At 35.0% G+C, this 22,248-nt stretch overlaps 12 non-coding genes across 12 annotated transcripts; all 12 read right to left on the bottom strand.

Annotated features, from left to right (window-relative positions):
• Positions 1–8,705: 8,705 nt before the first annotated feature.
• Positions 8,706–8,777, bottom strand: TRNAQ-CUG (transfer RNA glutamine (anticodon CUG)). The gene has a single exon. It is a non-coding gene; the product is annotated as a tRNA-Gln (tRNA).
• A 1,092-nt stretch (positions 8,778–9,869) lies between these two features.
• On the bottom strand, positions 9,870–9,941 carry TRNAQ-CUG (transfer RNA glutamine (anticodon CUG)). The gene has a single exon. It is a non-coding gene; the product is annotated as a tRNA-Gln (tRNA).
• Positions 9,942–11,031: 1,090 nt separating this feature from the next.
• Positions 11,032–11,103, bottom strand: TRNAQ-CUG (transfer RNA glutamine (anticodon CUG)). The gene has a single exon. It is a non-coding gene; the product is annotated as a tRNA-Gln (tRNA).
• A 1,092-nt stretch (positions 11,104–12,195) lies between these two features.
• On the bottom strand, positions 12,196–12,267 carry TRNAQ-CUG (transfer RNA glutamine (anticodon CUG)). The gene has a single exon. It is a non-coding gene; the product is annotated as a tRNA-Gln (tRNA).
• A 1,092-nt stretch (positions 12,268–13,359) lies between these two features.
• On the bottom strand, positions 13,360–13,431 carry TRNAQ-CUG (transfer RNA glutamine (anticodon CUG)). The gene has a single exon. It is a non-coding gene; the product is annotated as a tRNA-Gln (tRNA).
• A 1,090-nt stretch (positions 13,432–14,521) lies between these two features.
• On the bottom strand, positions 14,522–14,593 carry TRNAQ-CUG (transfer RNA glutamine (anticodon CUG)). The gene has a single exon. It is a non-coding gene; the product is annotated as a tRNA-Gln (tRNA).
• Positions 14,594–15,685: 1,092 nt separating this feature from the next.
• On the bottom strand, positions 15,686–15,757 carry TRNAQ-CUG (transfer RNA glutamine (anticodon CUG)). Its single transcript has one exon. It is a non-coding gene; the product is annotated as a tRNA-Gln (tRNA).
• Positions 15,758–16,848: 1,091 nt separating this feature from the next.
• Positions 16,849–16,920, bottom strand: TRNAQ-CUG (transfer RNA glutamine (anticodon CUG)). Its single transcript has one exon. It is a non-coding gene; the product is annotated as a tRNA-Gln (tRNA).
• A 1,090-nt stretch (positions 16,921–18,010) lies between these two features.
• On the bottom strand, positions 18,011–18,082 carry TRNAQ-CUG (transfer RNA glutamine (anticodon CUG)). The gene has a single exon. It is a non-coding gene; the product is annotated as a tRNA-Gln (tRNA).
• Positions 18,083–19,172: 1,090 nt separating this feature from the next.
• Positions 19,173–19,244, bottom strand: TRNAQ-CUG (transfer RNA glutamine (anticodon CUG)). Its single transcript has one exon. It is a non-coding gene; the product is annotated as a tRNA-Gln (tRNA).
• A 1,092-nt stretch (positions 19,245–20,336) lies between these two features.
• On the bottom strand, positions 20,337–20,408 carry TRNAQ-CUG (transfer RNA glutamine (anticodon CUG)). Its single transcript has one exon. It is a non-coding gene; the product is annotated as a tRNA-Gln (tRNA).
• A 1,088-nt stretch (positions 20,409–21,496) lies between these two features.
• On the bottom strand, positions 21,497–21,568 carry TRNAQ-CUG (transfer RNA glutamine (anticodon CUG)). Its single transcript has one exon. It is a non-coding gene; the product is annotated as a tRNA-Gln (tRNA).
• Positions 21,569–22,248: the final 680 nt, after the last annotated feature.

Below are 22,248 nucleotides of genomic sequence, written 5' to 3'. Positions count from 1 at the left end.
TCAACCAACGGGTGCTCTTCGTTCATCCGGTCCAAGTGAGGCGGGTAACGACAATCTCAAAGCAAACCCTACACCAAAAGCATCAAACAATTTTATCTTTGAAGTCTGTGACAAGCATTTTAAAAGCCTTGGACATTTGAACCCATATAGCAGAAATGCCTCTTGTAAAAGATAACCTAGCATTTGGAGGAAATAGGCTCAAGACTCACATCTTACCGCTAAACTAGCTTTTACATTCTCTTTAAACAAATCAGACGTTTATTTGACACTTTTGATTCTATATCCAAGGAAAGTAAAACTTAAGGAATCTGCTATTGGTTTGCAATGTACAGAACTACAGAAGAAGACATGCTTGGGGTATTGTTCATTCGGCTTTTTAAATTGCGAGCAATCTTATGAAAAAATATATCAATCAATGTTTCTATATCATAGGATGAAGAATTACAGTTTCCCTAAAGAAGCAAGTGATTATATTTCTGAATGTATTAAGTTTAACTTTTGACACTTAAATTGTTTCCTTGTTTTTTTAGATGTAAAAATGGGAAATGAAGACAAATTTGCAAATTTGGCTGACTGTTGCTCATGCTTTTATGGAAGAACATTATGATATAGGGACTTCTAAAATGTTTGACATGAACTATTTTTCACGCAGACCAATTGACATATTAGAAAGAGAGAGGGCGTATACCGCGCTTATAGTATTACAAATAAAATATACAAAGATACATACATATATTCTTGAGTAATTCAATTAGTCGTGACCTCAAAGGGAAATACAAATAGAAAAATAATAATAGCGCAATACAGCAAATATATTTATAGGGATAAATGATAAGAAACTAAGTACAGTCCACTCACATGAAGTAGAGCTATAACAGAGCTCTACTGTAAAAGCGCTTGGACGGTACAATCCCCGTCTTGGGATACGTGGTGGTTGCCGCAGATGTATTCAAAGGTGCCAAATATGGAGTTGGTATAAAAAGAAAAAATAGCAGCAATATGGTGAAGTAAGTCCAAGTGGTAGAATAAAATAGTAAAAAGTAATGTACTTACACTTTCTAGAGCATGTAACCTGCTCTAGTGTGAACAGCTTGGGTGGTATGATCCCCACCAAGGATATACAGGATACCAGGAAATGAAGATAATAAAAAAGTAACTTAAAAGTATACTTTAATGTAAACAGACTAGACAATGAATATTAAAATATAGATATAAAATATAATATATAAAATATAGTCCCACTTAACGTGTTTCGCCTGATAGGCTTCTTCAGAAGTGTGGTGTAGAGTTCAAACAGTCCGTTTATATATCTTCTTTGATGATTAGATGAATTCCTGGTGAGATGACTTCCGGGTTTCGGTTTTGTGATGGTGCGCATGCGTCAGACCGGAAATGGCGCGACACCCGTGTCGCACCGGAAGTGATGCGTTGTTGTGATGTAGGCCGGAAATGGCCGCGGCATGTCCATAAGGGAAGGGGGAGCGTGCTGACGTGACACTCGTGGAACGCACGCACACCCAGGGAGTGGTGTGCGTCGCGTTCCAGACGTCACTCCTAAGTCCAATCTTAAAGGGAGTATCGGCTGTAATGACCGGGTAATGGCGTGGCGGCCATATTGGATAAGGGCAATAGTCCATAAATATATGAAAAAAACACATAGATAATACATGATAAATAACACAAGCAATAATTAAAGGGAAAGTTGATATTCTGTTAATGTATAATCAGAATAAAAAACAGAATAAAAGGGCAACTTTACTAAATGGCTAAAAACTCTAAGGTGAATATAGTGACAGTAGCTTTGCAAGCATAATTAGCAGAGTACAGATATTGCAAATAGGTGCACCTAATTGGTGGAGTATACTTTGAGAGAGGGTGGACAAATAATAATTATAGCGCATGGCTTAAATATTGGAGTTTGAATAAAAAGGGGTACTTAGTAAAAATCTGATATGAAAAAGAGGGAAGATAAAAATTTAACCATAAGGAATCTATAAAATATGGAGTGACTGACTAAACTTTAAAAATATTTATAAAAAAATATAAAATATTATAAAAAATTAAAAAGGTCGAAGTCCACATTTAACCCCTTGGGGTGTAGGGTATCTAGTTGATATACCCATTGCATTTCTGTTTGTCCAATCTTTCTTATAATATCTCCTCCTCTCCAGTGGTTTTTCACTATTTTAATACCAATAAAAGTAAGGTGCTTAGGATCATTGTTGTGCATGCAGAAGTGTGCTGGTATTGAATGGTTTTGTACACCTTTTTCTATATTTCTGCAATGTTCTGCAATTCTGGTTTTCAGTGGTCTGATCGTTCTGCCCACATATTGAAGGCCACATGAACATTCTAATAGATAAATCACGTTTTTACTGTTGCATGAAATGACATCTTTAATATTATATATTTTATTTGTATTATTTGATTTAAACTCAGTAATGGTTCTTTTAGTAGTTTTTGTTTTCTTACATGCCATGCAGCAATTACATTTATAAAAACCCTTTTTGTCCATAAAATTGTTTATCTTATTGGGACTCTTTTTTGTAAAATTTTTTGTCAAATGCATTTTAAGGTTAGGAGCTCCTCTGAATATTATTTTTGGTTTATCAGGGATTAATTTACCTAAAATTTCGTCTTCCTTCAATAGGTGCCAGTGTTTCATTAAAATTTTCTTTAATTGTCTGTTTTTATTATTGTAATCTAATACGATTGGTAGGGTAAAATCACAATTGTTCTGATTGGCTGGGGTTTTAACCTTATGTATAAGTTGGTTCCTATTGGTTGTGGTAATTTGGTTAATAGTTGCATCAATGTGGTTACCATTATAGCCTTTTTGTATAAAACTTTTTTTCAATGTATTTGCTTGCTCTAAAAACACAGAATTATCTGAACAATTTCTTTTTAGGCGCATCATTTGGCTTTTGGGTATGTTGTCCAGCCATATTTTATTGTGACAACTTTCAGTGCTTATATAGTTATTAACATTTACATCTTTAAAGTGTGTCTTTGTTTGTATTTGATTATCTTTAATGTATATATTTAGATCTAAATAGGTCACTGCAGTACTACTAAAATCAGCTGTTAAAACTATTCCTTCTTCATTTATGTTTAAAAAAGAGATAAAATCCTTGGCCGAACTCATAGAGCCTTTCCAGATGAAAAAGAGGTCATCTATATAACGAGAGTAGGATACCAGGCTTTCCACCCAGTCATGCCCCCTCCACACGGCTCGGTCCTCCCACTCCGCCATATAGAGGTTGGCATAACTGGGTGCAAACCTGGTACCCATAGCTGTGCCGGTTTTCTGTAGGAAGAAACTATCTTTGAACCAGAAATAATTATATTTTAAAATTAGATCTATGCCTTCAATAATAAAATCAGTATGTTCTTGAGGCATAGAGTCATCTCGTTCTAGAACAGATCTAATTGCTTGGCATCCCTTATTGTGCTGAATGATCGTGTATAGTGACTGGACATCACACGTAATGAGTATATAATCATTGTTCCAGGTAATGGTTTCCAATTTTTTCAAAAGATCTATTGTGTCTTTTAAGTAAGATTTTGTTTTTTTAACGTACGGCTGCAACATTATGTCAATATACTCAGATAGGTTAGAGAGAAGGGATCCTATTCCTGACACAATAGGGCGTCCAGGTGGGTTATTTAAACATTTATGAATTTTTGGTAAAAAGTATATCACTGGGGTTTTGGGGAATAGTATTTTTATATAGTTATACTCCTTCTCGTTTAAAATTCCAATTTCCTTACCTCTATTTAAATAGTCGTAAAATTTTAATTTTATGTCTCCTATTGGGTCACTGTCCAATTTAATGTAAGTATTAGAGTCATTGAGCTGTCTATAAGCTTCTGTTTCGTATTTATCTTTAGATAAGATGACGAGGCCTCCGCCTTTATCGGCTGGCTTGATTACTATTGAAGTATCGTCATATAGTTCTTTTAGTATTTTTATTTCTTTTCTACTCATATTTGGTCTATCTTTTATTTTTCTAGTGTCTAGGATTTTTAAGTCCTTGACTACTTTCTTTTCGAATATATCTAAAGCACTCGATTTGAAATGTGCCGGGTAGAAGGTGGATTTGTTTTTTAATTCACTATCTTTATAAACTTTTGGATTTGTATTCGCTGTATTAGCTGATAGGTTGGTTTTGCTTTTATCAACAAAAAAGCGTTTTAAGGTCGCATTCCTAACGAATTTATTTACGTCAATGTAGGCTAGGAAGGAATTGTATGACTTTGTGGGGGCAAACTTTAAGCCTCGTTTTAAAATGTTTGTTTCTGTTGTGTTAAGAATTTTATCAGATAGATTGAATATACCAGTAGGTGTCTCCTGTGTTTTTTGAACTAGAAGCTCTCTAGTCTTCCTTTTTTGGTGTCTTCTACCTGATCTCCTCCCTCTAAGCATCTTTTGCGATTTTTTATAGGTGAGATATTGAGTTGGTGAGTTTGTCTCTCTCTGTTGGAGGGGATCTCTAAAAAAGATGTCTCATCAAATTGGTCACAAAAAGATAAGACATGATATTTATTGTTCTTAGTTAAGTCTTGTGGTGATGGTGGTTTGTTTTCGTCTAATCTCTTGTAGGTTTTTTTGGGGATTTCCCAAGAGTACTTTCTATTTCTTAATTTATGCTTGGGGGAGTCTGGCACAAATGTGTATCTGTGAGTTTTAGGTCTAACAACAAGGGGTGATTCTTGAGCAACGTGGTGGGTGTGATATTTGTGTTTGGTACGATCTTCGTTTATTTCTAAATCGTGTGAGTTGGAGGATTTGTAGTGGAAACGAGTGTTCGGATAGTGAGTATTCTGTTGATATCTAGTATTAAATTTATCATATCCTTTGTTGTGTCTCTCTAGTTCAAAAAACACAGGAGACACCTACTGGTATATTCAATCTATCTGATAAAATTCTTAACACAACAGAAACAAACATTTTAAAACGAGGCTTAAAGTTTGCCCCCACAAAGTCATACAATTCCTTCCTAGCCTACATTGACGTAAATAAATTCGTTAGGAATGCGACCTTAAAACGCTTTTTTGTTGATAAAAGCAAAACCAACCTATCAGCTAATACAGCGAATACAAATCCAAAAGTTTATAAAGATAGTGAATTAAAAAACAAATCCACCTTCTACCCGGCACATTTCAAATCGAGTGCTTTAGATATATTCGAAAAGAAAGTAGTCAAGGACTTAAAAATCCTAGACACTAGAAAAATAAAAGATAGACCAAATATGAGTAGAAAAGAAATAAAAATACTAAAAGAACTATATGACGATACTTCAATAGTAATCAAGCCAGCCGATAAAGGCGGAGGCCTCGTCATCTTATCTAAAGATAAATACGAAACAGAAGCTTATAGACAGCTCAATGACTCTAATACTTACATTAAATTGGACAGTGACCCAATAGGAGACATAAAATTAAAATTTTACGACTATTTAAATAGAGGTAAGGAAATTGGAATTTTAAACGAGAAGGAGTATAACTATATAAAAATACTATTCCCCAAAACCCCAGTGATATACTTTTTACCAAAAATTCATAAATGTTTAAATAACCCACCTGGACGCCCTATTGTGTCAGGAATAGGATCCCTTCTCTCTAACCTATCTGAGTATATTGACATAATGTTGCAGCCGTACGTTAAAAAAACAAAATCTTACTTAAAAGACACAATAGATCTTTTGAAAAAATTGGAAACCATTACCTGGAACAATGATTATATACTCATTACGTGTGATGTCCAGTCACTATACACGATCATTCAGCACAATAAGGGATGCCAAGCAATTAGATCTGTTCTAGAACGAGATGACTCTATGCCTCAAGAACATACTGATTTTATTATTGAAGGCATAGATCTAATTTTAAAATATAATTATTTCTGGTTCAAAGATAGTTTCTTCCTACAGAAAACCGGCACAGCTATGGGTACCAGGTTTGCACCCAGTTATGCCAACCTCTATATGGCGGAGTGGGAGGACCGAGCCGTGTGGAGGGGGCATGACTGGGTGGAAAGCCTGGTATCCTACTCTCGTTATATAGATGACCTCTTTTTCATCTGGAAAGGCTCTATGAGTTCGGCCAAGGATTTTATCTCTTTTTTAAACATAAATGAAGAAGGAATAGTTTTAACAGCTGATTTTAGTAGTACTGCAGTGACCTATTTAGATCTAAATATATACATTAAAGATAATCAAATACAAACAAAGACACACTTTAAAGATGTAAATGTTAATAACTATATAAGCACTGAAAGTTGTCACAATAAAATATGGCTGGACAACATACCCAAAAGCCAAATGATGCGCCTAAAAAGAAATTGTTCAGATAATTCTGTGTTTTTAGAGCAAGCAAATACATTGAAAAAAAGTTTTATACAAAAAGGCTATAATGGTAACCACATTGATGCAACTATTAACCAAATTACCACAACCAATAGGAACCAACTTATACATAAGGTTAAAACCCCAGCCAATCAGAACAATTGTGATTTTACCCTACCAATCGTATTAGATTACAATAATAAAAACAGACAATTAAAGAAAATTTTAATGAAACACTGGCACCTATTGAAGGAAGACGAAATTTTAGGTAAATTAATCCCTGATAAACCAAAAATAATATTCAGAGGAGCTCCTAACCTTAAAATGCATTTGACAAAAAATTTTACAAAAAAGAGTCCCAATAAGATAAACAATTTTATGGACAAAAAGGGTTTTTATAAATGTAATTGCTGCATGGCATGTAAGAAAACAAAAACTACTAAAAGAACCATTACTGAGTTTAAATCAAATAATACAAATAAAATATATAATATTAAAGATGTCATTTCATGCAACAGTAAAAACGTGATTTATCTATTAGAATGTTCATGTGGCCTTCAATATGTGGGCAGAACGATCAGACCACTGAAAACCAGAATTGCAGAACATTGCAGAAATATAGAAAAAGGTGTACAAAACCATTCAATACCAGCACACTTCTGCATGCACAACAATGATCCTAAGCACCTTACTTTTATTGGTATTAAAATAGTGAAAAACCACTGGAGAGGAGGAGATATTCTAAGAAAGATTGGACAAACAGAAATGCAATGGGTATATCAACTAGATACCCTACACCCCAAGGGGTTAAATGTGGACTTCGACCTTTTTAATTTTTTATAATATTTTATATTTTTTTATAAATATTTTTAAAGTTTAGTCAGTCACTCCATATTTTATAGATTCCTTATGGTTAAATTTTTATCTTCCCTCTTTTTCATATCAGATTTTTACTAAGTACCCCTTTTTATTCAAACTCCAATATTTAAGCCATGCGCTATAATTATTATTTGTCCACCCTCTCTCAAAGTATACTCCACCAATTAGGTGCACCTATTTGCAATATCTGTACTCTGCTAATTATGCTTGCAAAGCTACTGTCACTATATTCACCTTAGAGTTTTTAGCCATTTAGTAAAGTTGCCCTTTTATTCTGTTTTTTATTCTGATTATACATTAACAGAATATCAACTTTCCCTTTAATTATTGCTTGTGTTATTTATCATGTATTATCTATGTGTTTTTTTCATATATTTATGGACTATTGCCCTTATCCAATATGGCCGCCACGCCATTACCCGGTCATTACAGCCGATACTCCCTTTAAGATTGGACTTAGGAGTGACGTCTGGAACGCGACGCACACCACTCCCTGGGTGTGCGTGCGTTCCACGAGTGTCACGTCAGCACGCTCCCCCTTCCCTTATGGACATGCCGCGGCCATTTCCGGCCTACATCACAACAACGCATCACTTCTGGTGCGACACGGGTGTCGCGCCATTTCCGGTCTGACGCATGCGCACCATCACAAAACCGAAACCCGGAAGTCATCTCACCAGGAATTCATCTAATCATCAAAGAAGATATATAAACGGACTGTTTGAACTCTACACCACACTTCTGAAGAAGCCTATCAGGCGAAACGCGTTAAGTGGGACTATATTTTATATATTATATTTTATATCTATATTTTAATATTCATTGTCTAGTCTGTTTACATTAAAGTATACTTTTAAGTTACTTTTTTATTATCTTCATTTCCTGGTATCCTGTATATCCTTGGTGGGGATCATACCACCCAAGCTGTTCACACTAGAGCAGGTTACATGCTCTAGAAAGTGTAAGTACATTACTTTTTACTATTTTATTCTACCACTTGGACTTACTTCACCATATTGCTGCTATTTTTTCTTTTTATACCAACTCCATATTTGGCACCTTTGAATACATCTGCGGCAACCACCACGTATCCCAAGACGGGGATTGTACCGTCCAAGCGCTTTTACAGTAGAGCTCTGTTATAGCTCTACTTCATGTGAGTGGACTGTACTTAGTTTCTTATCATTTATCCCTATAAATATATTTGCTGTATTGCGCTATTATTATTTTTCTATTTGTATTTCCCTTTGAGGTCACGACTAATTGAATTACTCAAGAATATATGTATGTATCTTTGTATATTTTATTTGTAATACTATAAGCGCGGTATACGCCCTCTCTCTTTCTACTATTTCACTCACAAGGTTGGGGAATCCTTGTCCTGTATACTGCTGCCTGGTTTCTATAGTGAGCGCCTATTACCCTTTTTCTTTTGCAATTGACATATTAGCTTCTTAAGATGAATTCTATCTAAAGGAAAGGTTCCACCGAGATTTGAACTCGGATCGCTGGATTCAGAGTCCAGAGTGCTAACCAACACACCATGGAACCACTGGTGGTGACTTGACTTGTTTCATTGGCTCCGAACACTGGGGTGAAGTGTGCGAGTGATAACTATGACATCACAAATACCCTCCTCCAACATAAATAGAAAAAAAGGGTGGCATTATAGTTTTATAGATGCTGATGATCATCTTTAGCTTTGCTCTGCATTTTACCAACAGAAAAAAGTCAAAAGTAACTTGAATTTTAACTTTGTTTTGTTCACTGGCCAAGAACTCAAAATGACTTCCAGTTTTTTACACCTTTTAACACCACATTCTTTGATACATACTATTATCATGCTTTCTAACTCTCTCACATCTTGATATGTCTTATTCCTCTAATCACAATAGGTGAATAATGTCTACGTGAATTCACGTGATCACAATTTTCATGTTTTCTCAACCAACGGGTGCTCTTCGTTCATCCGGTCCAAGTGAGGCGGGTAACGACAATCTCAAAGCAAACCCTACACCAAAAGCATCAAACAATTTTATCTTTGAAGTCTGTGACAAGCATTTTAAAAGCCTTGGACATTTGACCCCATATAGCAGAAATGCCTCTTGTAAAAGATAACCTAGCATTTGGAGGAAATAGGCTCAAGACTCATATCTTACCACTAAACTAGCTTTTACATTCTCTTTAAACAAATCAGACGTTTATTTGACACTTTTGATTCTATATCCAAGGAAAGTAAAACTTAAGGAATCTGCTATTGGTTTGCAATGTACAGAACTATAGAAGAAATGACATGCTTGGGGTATTGTTCATTCGGCTTTTTAAATTGCGAGCAATCTTATGAAAAAATATATCAATCAATGTTTCTATATCATAGGATGAAGAATTACAGTTTCCCTAAAGAAGCAAGTGATTATATTTCTGAATGTATTAAGTTTAACTTTTGACACTTAAATTGTTTCCTTGTTTTTTTAGATGTAAAAATGGGAAATGAAGACAAATTTGCAAATTTGGCTGACTGTTGCTCATTCTTTTATGGAAGAACATTATTATTTAGGGACTTCTAAAATTTTTGACATGAACTATTTTTGACGCAGACCAATTGACATATTAGCTTCTTAAGATTAATGCTATCTAAAGGAAAGGTTCCACCGAGATTTGAACTCGGATCGCTGGATTCAGAGTCCAGAGTGCTAACCATTACACCATGGAACCACTGGTGGTGACTTGACTTTTTTCATTGGCTCCGAACACTGGTGTGAAGAGTGCGAGTGATAACTATGACATCACAAATACCCTCCTCCAACATAAATAGAAAAAAAGGGTGGCATTATAGTTTTATAGATGCTGATGATCATCTTTAGCTTTGCTCTGCATTTTACCAACAGAAAAAAGTCAAAAGTAACTTGAATTTTAACTTTGTTTTGTTCACTGGCCAAGAACTCAAAATGACTTCCAGTTTTTTACACCTTTTAACACCACATTCTTTTATACATACTATTATCATGCATTCCAACTGTCTCACATCTTGATATGTCTTATTCCTCTAATCACAATAGGTGAATAATGTCTACGTGAATTCACGTGATCACAATTTTCATGTTTTCTCAACCAACGGGTGCTCTTCGTTCATCCGGTCCAAGTGAGGTGGGTAACGACAATCTCAAAGCAAACCCTACACCAAAAGCATCAAACAATTTTATCTTTGAAGTCTGTGACAAGCATTTTAAAAGCCTTGGACATTTGAGCCCATATAGCAGAAATGCCTCTTGTAAAAGATAACCTAGCATTTGGAGGAATCAGGCTCAAGACTCATATCTTACCACTAAACTAGCTTTTACATTCTCTTTAAACAAATCAGACGTTTATTTGACACTTTTGATTCTATATCCAAGGAAAGTAAAACTTAAGGAATCTGCTATTGGTTTGCAATGTACAGAACTATAGAAGAAGACATGCTTGGGGTATTGTTCATTCGGCTTTTTAAATTGCGAGCAATCTTATGAAAAAATATATCAATCAATGTTTCTATATCATAGGATGAAGAATTACAGTTTCCCTAAAGAAGCAAGTGATTATATTTCTGAATGTATTAAGTTTAACTTTTGACACTTAAATTGTTTCCTTGTTTTTTTAGATGTAAAAATGGGAAATGAAGACAAATTTGCAAATTTGGCTGACTGTTGCTCATGCTTTTATGGAAGAACATTATGATATAGGGACCTCTAAAATGTTTGACATGAACTATTTTTCACGTAGACCAATTGACATATTAGCTTCTTAAGATGAATTCTATCTAAAGGAAAGGTTCCACCGAGATTTGAACTCGGATCGCTGGATTCAGAGTCCAGAGTGCTACCCAACACACCATGGAACCACTGGTGGTGACTTGACTTGTTTCATTGGCTCCGAACACTGGTGTGAAGTGTGCGAGTGATAACTATGACATCACAAATACCCTCCTCCAACATAAATAGAAAAAAAGGGTGGCATTATAGTTTTATAGATGCTGATGATCATCTTTAGCTTTGCTCTGCATTTTACCAACAGAAAAAAGTCAAAAGTAACTTGAATTTTAACTTTGTTTTGTTCACTGGCCAAGAACTCAAAATGACTTCCAGTTTTTTACACCTTTTAACACCACATTCTTTTATACATACTATTATCATGCTTTCTAACTCTCTCACATCTTGATATGTCTTATTCCTCTAATCACAATAGGTGAATAATGTCTACGTGAATTCACGTGATCACAATTTTCATGTTTTCTCAACCAACGGGTGCTCTTCGTTCATCCGGTCCAAGTGAGGCGGGTAACGACAATCTCAAAGCAAACCCTACACCAAAAGCATCAAACAATTTTATCTTTGAAGTCTGTGACAAGCATTTTAAAAGCCTTGGACATTTGACCCCATATAGCAGAAATGCCTCTTGTAAAAGATAACCTAGCATTTGGAGGAAATAGGCTCAAGACTCATATCTTACCACTAAACTAGCTTTTACATTCTCTTTAAACAAATCAGACGTTTATTTGACACTTTTGATTCTATATCCAAGGAAAGTAAAACTTAAGGAATCTGCTATTGGTTTGCAATGTACAGAACTATAGAAGAAATGACATGCTTGGGGTATTGTTCATTCGGCTTTTTAAATTGCGAGCTATCTTATGAAAAAATATATCAATCAATGTTTCTATATCATAGGATGAAGAATTACAGTTTCCCTAAAGAAGCAAGTGATTATATTTCTGAATGTATTAAGTTTAACTTTTGACACTTAAATTGTTTCCTTGTTTTTTTAGATGTAAAAATGGGAAATGAAGACAAATTTGCAAATTTGGCTGACTGTTGCTCATTCTTTTATGGAAGAACATTATTATTTAGGGACTTCTAAAATGTTTGACATGAACTATTTTTGACGCAGACCAATTGACATATTAGCTTCTTAAGATTAATGCTATCCAAAGGAAAGGTTCCACCGAGATTTGAACTCGGATCGCTGGATTCAGAGTCCAGAGTGCTAACCATTACACCATGGAACCACTGGTGGTGACTTGACTTTTTTCATTGGCTCCGAACACTGGTGTGAAGAGTGCGAGTGATAACTATGACATCACAAATACCCTCCTCCAACATAAATAGAAAAAAAGGGTGGCATTATAGTTTTATAGATGCTGATGATCATCTTTAGCTTTGCTCTGCATTTTACCAACAGAAAAAAGTCAAAAGTAACTTGAATTTTAACTTTGTTTTGTTCACTGGCCAAGAACTCAAAATGACTTCCAGTTTTTTACACCTTTTAACACCACATTCTTTGATACATACTATTATCATGCTTTCTAACTCTCTCACATCTTGATATGTCTTATTCCTCTAATCACAATAGGTGAATAATGTCTACGTGAATTCACGTGATCACAATTTTCATGTTTTCTCAACCAACGGGTGCTCTTCGTTCATCCGGTCCAAGTGAGGCGGATAACGACAATCTCAAAGCAAACCCTACACCAAAAGCATCAAACAATTTTATCTTTGAAGTCTGTGACAAGCATTTTAAAAGCCTTGGACATTTGACCCCATATAGCAGAAATGCCTCTTGTAAAAGATAACCTAGCATTTGGAGGAAATAGGCTCAAGACTCATATCTTACCACTAAACTAGCTTTTACATTCTCTTTAAACAAATCAGACGTTTATTTGACACTTTTGATTCTATATCCAAGGAAAGTAAAACTTAAGGAATCTGCTATTGGTTTGCAATGTACAGAACTATAGAAGAAATGACATGCTTGGGGTATTGTTCATTCGGCTTTTTAAATTGCGAGCAATCTTATGAAAAAATATATCAATCAATGTTTCTATATCATAGGATGAAGAATTACAGTTTCCCTAAAGAAGCAAGTGATTATATTTCTGAATGTATTAAGTTTAACTTTTGACACTTAAATTGTTTCCTTGTTTTTTTAGATGTAAAAATGGGAAATGAAGACAAATTTGCAAATTTGGCTGACTGTTGCTCATTCTTTTATGGAAGAACATTATTATTTAGGGACTTCTAAAATTTTTGACATGAACTATTTTTGACGCAGACCAATTGACATATTAGCTTCTTAAGATTAATGCTATCTAAAGGAAAGGTTCCACCGAGATTTGAACTCGGATCGCTGGATTCAGAGTCCAGAGTGCTAACCATTACACCATGGAACCACTGGTGGTGACTTGACTTTTTTCATTGGCTCCGAACACTGGTGTGAAGAGTGCGAGTGATAACTATGACATCACAAATACCCTCCTCCAACATAAATAGAAAAAAAGGGTGGCATTATAGTTTTATAGATGCTGATGATCATCTTTAGCTTTGCTCTGCATTTTACCAACAGAAAAAAGTCAAAAGTAACTTGAATTTTAACTTTGTTTTGTTCACTGGCCAAGAACTCAAAATGACTTCCAGTTTTTTACACCTTTTAACACCACATTCTTTTATACATACTATTATCATGCATTCCAACTGTCTCACATCTTGATATGTCTTATTCCTCTAATCACAATAGGTGAATAATGTCTACGTGAATTCACGTGATCACAATTTTCATGTTTTCTCAACCAACGGGTGCTCTTCGTTCATCCGGTCCAAGTGAGGTGGGTAACGACAATCTCAAAGCAAACCCTACACCAAAAGCATCAAACAATTTTATCTTTGAAGTCTGTGACAAGCATTTTAAAAGCCTTGGACATTTGAGCCCATATAGCAGAAATGCCTCTTGTAAAAGATAACCTAGCATTTGGAGGAATCAGGCTCAAGACTCATATCTTACCACTAAACTAGCTTTTACATTCTCTTTAAACAAATCAGACGTTTATTTGACACTTTTGATTCTATATCCAAGGAAAGTAAAACTTAAGGAATCTGCTATTGGTTTGCAATGTACAGAACTATAGAAGAAGACATGCTTGGGGTATTGTTCATTCGGCTTTTTAAATTGCGAGCAATCTTATGAAAAAATATATCAATCAATGTTTCTATATCATAGGATGAAGAATTACAGTTTCCCTAAAGAAGCAAGTGATTATATTTCTGAATGTATTAAGTTTAACTTTTGACACTTAAATTGTTTCCTTGTTTTTTTAGATGTAAAAATGGGAAATGAAGACAAATTTGCAAATTTGGCTGACTGTTGCTCATGCTTTTATGGAAGAACATTATGATATAGGGACCTCTAAAATGTTTGACATGAACTATTTTTCACGTAGACCAATTGACATATTAGCTTCTTAAGATGAATTCTATCTAAAGGAAAGGTTCCACCGAGATTTGAACTCGGATCGCTGGATTCAGAGTCCAGAGTGCTACCCAACACACCATGGAACCACTGGTGGTGACTTGACTTGTTTCATTGGCTCCGAACACTGGTGTGAAGTGTGCGAGTGATAACTATGACATCACAAATACCCTCCTCCAACATAAATAGAAAAAAAGGGTGGCATTATAGTTTTATAGATGCTGATGATCATCTTTAGCTTTGCTCTGCATTTTACCAACAGAAAAAAGTCAAAAGTAACTTGAATTTTAACTTTGTTTTGTTCACTGGCCAAGAACTCAAAATGACTTCCAGTTTTTTACACCTTTTAACACCACATTCTTTTATACATACTATTATCATGCTTTCTAACTCTCTCACATCTTGATATGTCTTATTCCTCTAATCACAATAGGTGAATAATGTCTACGTGAATTCACGTGATCACAATTTTCATGTTTTCTCAACCAACGGGTGCTCTTCGTTCATCCGGTCCAAGTGAGGCGGGTAACGACAATCTCAAAGCAAACCCTACACCAAAAGCATCAAACAATTTTATCTTTGAAGTCTGTGACAAGCATTTTAAAAGCCTTGGACATTTGACCCCATATAGCAGAAATGCCTCTTGTAAAAGATAACCTAGCATTTGGAGGAAATAGGCTCAAGACTCATATCTTACCACTAAACTAGCTTTTACATTCTCTTTAAACAAATCAGACGTTTATTTGACACTTTTGATTCTATATCCAAGGAAAGTAAAACTTAAGGAATCTGCTATTGGTTTGCAATGTACAGAACTATAGAAGAAATGACATGCTTGGGGTATTGTTCATTCGGCTTTTTAAATTGCGAGCAATCTTATGAAAAAATATATCAATCAATGTTTCTATATCATAGGATGAAGAATTACAGTTTCCCTAAAGAAGCAAGTGATTATATTTCTGAATGTATTAAGTTTAACTTTTGACACTTAAATTGTTTCCTTGTTTTTTTAGATGTAAAAATGGGAAATGAAGACAAATTTGCAAATTTGGCTGACTGTTGCTCATTCTTTTATGGAAGAACATTATTATTTAGGGACTTCTAAAATGTTTGACATGAACTATTTTTGACGCAGACCAATTGACATATTAGCTTCTTAAGATTAATGCTATCCAAAGGAAAGGTTCCACCGAGATTTGAACTCGGATCGCTGGATTCAGAGTCCAGAGTGCTAACCATTACACCATGGAACCACTGGTGGTGACTTTATTTTTTTCATTGGCTCCGAACACTGGTGTGAAGAGTGCGAGTGATCACTATGACATTACAAATACCCTCCTCCAACATAAATAGAAAAAAGGGTGGCATTATAGTTTTATAGATGCTGATGATCATCTTTAGCTTTGCTCTGCATTTTACCAACAGAAAAAAGTCAAAAGTAACTTGAATTTTAACTTTGTTTTGTTCACTGGCCAAGAACTCAAAATGACTTCCAGTTTTTTACACCTTTTAACACCACATTCTTTTATACATACTATTATCATGCTTTCCAACTCTCTCACATCTTGATATGTCTTATTCCTCTAATCACAATAGGTGAATAATGTCTACGTGAATTCACGTGATCACAATTTTCATGTTTTCTCAACCAACGGGTGCTCTTCGTTCATCCGGTCCAAGTGAGGCGGGTAACGACAATCTCAAAGCAAACCCTACACCAAAAGCATCAAACAATTTTATCTTTGAAGTCTGTGACAAGCATTTTAAAAGCCTTGGACATTTGACCCCATATAGCAGAAATGCCTCTTGTAAAAGATAACCTAGCATTTGGAGGAAATAGGCTCAAGACTCACATCTTACCGCTAAACTAGCTTTTACATTCTCTTTAAACAAATCAGACGTTTATTTGACACTTTTGATTCTATATCCAAGGAAAGTAAAACTTAAGGAATCTGCTATTGGTTTGCAATGTACAGAACTATAGAAGAAATGACATGCTTGGGGTATTGTTCATTCGGCTTTTTAAATTGCGAGCAATCTTATGAAAAAATATATCAATCAATGTTTCTATATCATAGGATGAAGAATTACAGTTTCCCTAAAGAAGCAAGTGATTATATTTCTGAATGTATTAAGTTTAACTTTTGACACTTAAATTGTTTCCTTGTTTTTTTAGATGTAAAAATGGGAAATGAAGACAAATTTGCAAATTTGGCTGACTGTTGCTCATTCTTTTATGGAAGAACATTATTATTTAGGGACTTCTAAAATTTTTGACATGAACTATTTTTGACGCAGACCAATTGACATATTAGCTTCTTAAGATTAATGCTATCTAAAGGAAAGGTTCCACCGAGATTTGAACTCGGATCGCTGGATTCAGAGTCCAGAGTGCTAACCATTACACCATGGAACCACTGGTGGTGACTTGACTTTTTTCATTGGCTCCGAACACTGGTGTGAAGAGTGCGAGTGATAACTATGACATCACAAATACCCTCCTCCAACATAAATTGAAAAAAAGGGTGGCATTATAGTTTTATAGATGCTGATGATCATCTTTAGCTTTGCTCTGCATTTTACCAACAGAAAAAAGTCAAAAGTAACTTGAATTTTAACTTTGTTTTGTTCACTGGCCAAGAACTCAAAATGACTTCCAGTTTTTTACACCTTTTAACACCACATTCTTTTATACATACTATTATCATGCATTCCAACTGTCTCACATCTTGATATGTCTTATTCCTCTAATCACAATAGGTGAATAATGTCTCCGTTAATTCACGTGATCACAATTTTCATGTTTTCTCAACCAACGGGTGCTCTTCGTTCATCCGGTCCAAGTGAGGTGGGTAACGACAATCTCAAAGCAAACCCTACACCAAAAGCATCAAACAATTTTATCTTTGAAGTCTGTGACAAGCATTTTAAAAGCCTTGGACATTTGAGCCCATATAGCAGAAATGCCTCTTGTAAAAGATAACCTAGCATTTGGAGGAATCAGGCTCAAGACTCATATCTTACCACTAAACTAGCTTTTACATTCTCTTTAAACAAATCAGACGTTTATTTGACACTTTTGATTCTATATCCAAGGAAAGTAAAACTTAAGGAATCTGCTATTGGTTTGCAATGTACAGAACTATAGAAGAAGACATGCTTGGGGTATTGTTCATTCGGCTTTTTAAATTGCGAGCAATCTTATGAAAAAATATATCAATCAATGTTTCTATATCATAGGATGAAGAATTACAGTTTCCCTAAAGAAGCAAGTGATTATATTTCTGAATGTATTAAGTTTAACTTTTGACACTTAAATTGTTTCCTTGTTTTTTTAGATGTAAAAATGGGAAATGAAGACAAATTTGCAAATTTGGCTGACTGTTGCTCATGCTTTTATGGAAGAACATTATGATATAGGGACTTCTAAAATGTTTGACATGAACTATTTTTCACGCAGACCAATTGACATATTAGCTTCTTAAGATGAATTCTATCTAAAGGAAAGGTTCCACCGAGATTTGAACTCGGATCGCTGGATTCAGAGTCCAGAGTGCTAACCAACACACCATGGAACCACTGGTGGTGACTTGACTTGTTTCATTGGCTCCGAACACTGGGGTGAAGTGTGCGAGTGATAACTATGACATCACAAATACCCTCCTCCAACATAAATAGAAAAAAAGGGTGGCATCATAGTTTTATAGATGCTGATGATCATCTTTAGCTTTGCTCTGCATTTTACCAACAGAAAAAAGTCAAAAGTAACTTGAATTTTAACTTTGTTTTGTTCACTGGCCAAGAACTCAAAATGACTTCCAGTTTTTTACACCTTTTAACACCACATTCTTTGATACATACTATTATCATGCTTTCCAACTCTCTCACATCTTGATATGTCTTATTCCTCTAATCACAATAGGTGAATAATGTCTACGTGAATTCACGTGATCACAATTTTCATGTTTTCTCAACCAACGGGTGCTCTTCGTTCATCCGGTCCAAGTGAGGCGGGTAACGACAATCTCAAAGCAAACCCTACACCAAAAGCATCAAACAATTTTATCTTTGAAGTCTGTGACAAGCATTTTAAAAGCCTTGGACATTTGAGCCCATATAGCAGAAATGCCTCTTGTAAAAGATAACCTAGCATTTGGAGGAATCAGGCTCAAGACTCATATCTTACCACTAAACTAGCTTTTACATTCTCTTTAAACAAATCAGACGTTTATTTGACACTTTTGATTCTATATCCAAGGAAAGTAAAACTTAAGGAATCTGCTATTGGTTTGCAATGTACAGAACTATAGAAGAAGACATGCTTGGGGTATTGTTCATTCGGCTTTTTAAATTGCGAGCAATCTTATGAAAAAATATATCAATCAATGTTTCTATATCATAGGATGAAGAATTACAGTTTCCCTAAAGAAGCAAGTGATTATATTTCTGAATGTATTAAGTTTAACTTTTGACACTTAAATTGTTTCCTTGTTTTTTTAGATGTAAAAATGGGAAATGAAGACAAATTTGCAAATTTGGCTGACTGTTGCTCATGCTTTTATGTAAGAACATTATGATATAGGGACTTCTAAAATGTTTGACATGAACTATTTTTCACGCAGACCAATTGACATATTAGCTTCTTAAGATGAATTCTATCTAAAGGAAAGGTTCCACCGAGATTTGAACTCGGATCGCTGGATTCAGAGTCCAGAGTGCTAACCAACACACCATGGAACCACTGGTGGTGACTTGACTTGTTTCATTGGCTCCGAACACTGGGGTGAAGTGTGCGAGTGATAACTATGACATCACAAATACCCTCCTCCAACATAAATAGAAAAAAAGGGTGGCATTATAGTTTTATAGATGCTGATGATCATCTTTAGCTTTGCTCTGCATTTTACCAACAGAAAAAAGTCAAAAGTAACTTGAATTTTAACTTTGTTTTGTTCACTGGCCAAGAACTCAAAATGACTTCCAGTTTTTTACACCTTTTAACACCACATTCTTTGATACATACTATTATCATGCTTTCTAACTCTCTCACATCTTGATATGTCTTATTCCTCTAATCACAATAGGTGAATAATGTCTACGTGAATTCACGTGATCACAATTTTCATGTTTTCTCAACCAACGGGTGCTCTTCGTTCATCCGGTCCAAGTGAGGCGGGTAACGACAATCTCAAAGCAAACCCTACACCAAAAGCATCAAACAATTTTATCTTTGAAGTCTGTGACAAGCATTTTAAAAGCCTTGGACATTTGACCCCATATAGCAGAAATGCCTCTTGTAAAAGATAACCTAGCATTTGGAGGAAATAGGCTCAAGACTCATATCTTACCACTAAACTAGCTTTTACATTCTCTTTAAACAAATCAGACGTTTATTTGACACTTTTGATTCTATATCCAAGGAAAGTAAAACTTAAGGAATCTGCTATTGGTTTGCAATGTACAGAACTATAGAAGAAATGACATGCTTGGGGTATTGTTCATTCGGCTTTTTAAATTGCGAGCAATCTTATGAAAAAATATATCAATCAATGTTTCTATATCATAGGATGAAGAATTACAGTTTCCCTAAAGAAGCAAGTGATTATATTTCTGAATGTATTAAGTTTAACTTTTGACACTTAAATTGTTTCCTTGTTTTTTTAGATGTAAAAATGGGAAATGAAGACAAATTTGCAAATTTGGCTGACTGTTGCTCATTCTTTTATGGAAGAACATTATTATTTAGGGACTTCTAAAATGTTTGACATGAACTATTTTTGACGCAGACCAATTGACATATTAGCTTCTTAAGATTAATGCTATCTAAAGGAAAGGTTCCACCGAGATTTGAACTCGGATCGCTGGATTCAGAGTCCAGAGTGCTAACCATTACACCATGGAACCACTGGTGGTGACTTGACTTTTTTCATTGGCTCCGAACACTGGTGTGAAGAGTGCGAGTGATAACTATGACATCACAAATACCCTTCTCCAACATAAATAGAAAAAAAGGGTGGCATTATAGTTTTATAGATGCTGATGATCATCTTTAGCTTTGCTCTGCATTTTACCAACAGAAAAAAGTCAAAAGTAACTTGAATTTTAACTTTGTTTTGTTCACTGGCCAAGAACTCAAAATGACTTCCAGTTTTTTACACCTTTTAACACCACATTCTTTGATACATACTATTATCATGCTTTCCAACTCTCTCACATCTTGATATGTCTTATTCCTCTAATCACAATAGGTGAATAATGTCTACGTGAATTCACGTGATCACAATTTTCATGTTTTCTCAACCAACGGGTGCTCTTCGTTCATCCGGTCCAAGTGAGGCGGGTAACGACAATCTCAAAGCAAACCCTACACCAAAAGCATCAAACAATTTTATCTTTGAAGTCTGTGACAAGCATTTTAAAAGCCTTGGACATTTGAGCCCATATAGCAGAAATGCCTCTTGTAAAAGATAACCTAGCATTTGGAGGAAATAGGCTCAAGACTCATATCTTACCACTAAACTAGCTTTTACATTCTCTTTAAACAAATCAGACGTTTATTTGACACTTTTGGTTCTATATCCAAGGAAAGTAAAACTTAAGGAATCTGCTATTGGTTTGCAATGTACAGAACTACAGAAGAAGACATGCTTGGGGTATTGTTCATTCGGCTTTTTAAATTGCGAGCAATCTTATGAAAAAATATTAATCAATGTTTCTATATCATAGGATGAAGAATTACAGTTTCCCTAAAGAAGCAAGTGATTATATTTCTGAATGTATTAAGTTTAACTTTTGACACTTAAATTGTTTCCTTGTTTTTTTAGATGTAAAAATGGGAAATGAAGACAAATTTGCAAATTTGGCTGACTGTTGCTCATGCTTTTATGGAAGAACATTATGATATAGGGACTTCTAAAATGTTTGACATGAACTATTTTTCACGCAGACCAATTGACATATTAGCTTCTTAAGATGAATTCTATCTAAAGGAAAGGTTCCACCGAGATTTGAACTCGGATCGCTGGATTCAGAGTCCAGAGTGCTAACCATTACACCATGGAACCACTGGTGGTGACTTGATTTTTTTCATTGGCTCCGAACACTGGTGTGAAGAGTGCGAGTGATCACTATGACATTACAAATACCCTCCTCCAACATAAATAGAAAAAAGGGTGGCATTATAGTTTTATAGATGCTGATGATCATCTTTAGCTTTGCTCTGCATTTTACCAACAGAAAAAAGTCAAAAGTAACTTGAATTTTAACTTTGTTTTGTTCACTGGCCAAGAACTCAAAATGACTTCCAGTTTTTTACACCTTTTAACACCACATTCTTTTATACATACTATTATCATGCTTTCCAACTCTCTCACATCTTGATATGTCTTATTCCTCTAATCACAATAGGTGAATAATGTCTACGTGAATTCACGTGATCACAATTTTCATGTTTTCTCAACCAACGGGTGCTCTTCGTTCATCCGGTCCAAGTGAGGCGGGTAACGACAATCTCAAAGCAAACCCTACACCAAAAGCATCAAACAATTTAATCTTTGAAGTCTGTGACAAGCATTTTAAAAGCCTTGGACATTTGACCCCATATAGCAGAAATGGCTCTTGTAAAAGATAACCTAGCATTTGGAGGAAATAGGCTCAAGACTCATATCTTACCACTAAACTAGCTTTTACATTCTCTTTAAACAAATCAGACGTTTATTTGACACTTTTGATTCTATATCCAAGG

Source organism: Pelobates fuscus, chromosome 12 (genome assembly GCF_036172605.1).
Source record: "Pelobates fuscus isolate aPelFus1 chromosome 12, aPelFus1.pri, whole genome shotgun sequence".
Lineage (NCBI taxonomy): Eukaryota > Metazoa > Chordata > Amphibia > Anura > Pelobatidae > Pelobates > Pelobates fuscus.
Note: the sequence above shows the minus strand (reverse complement) of the source record. Positions and strands in the feature narration are given on the sequence as shown.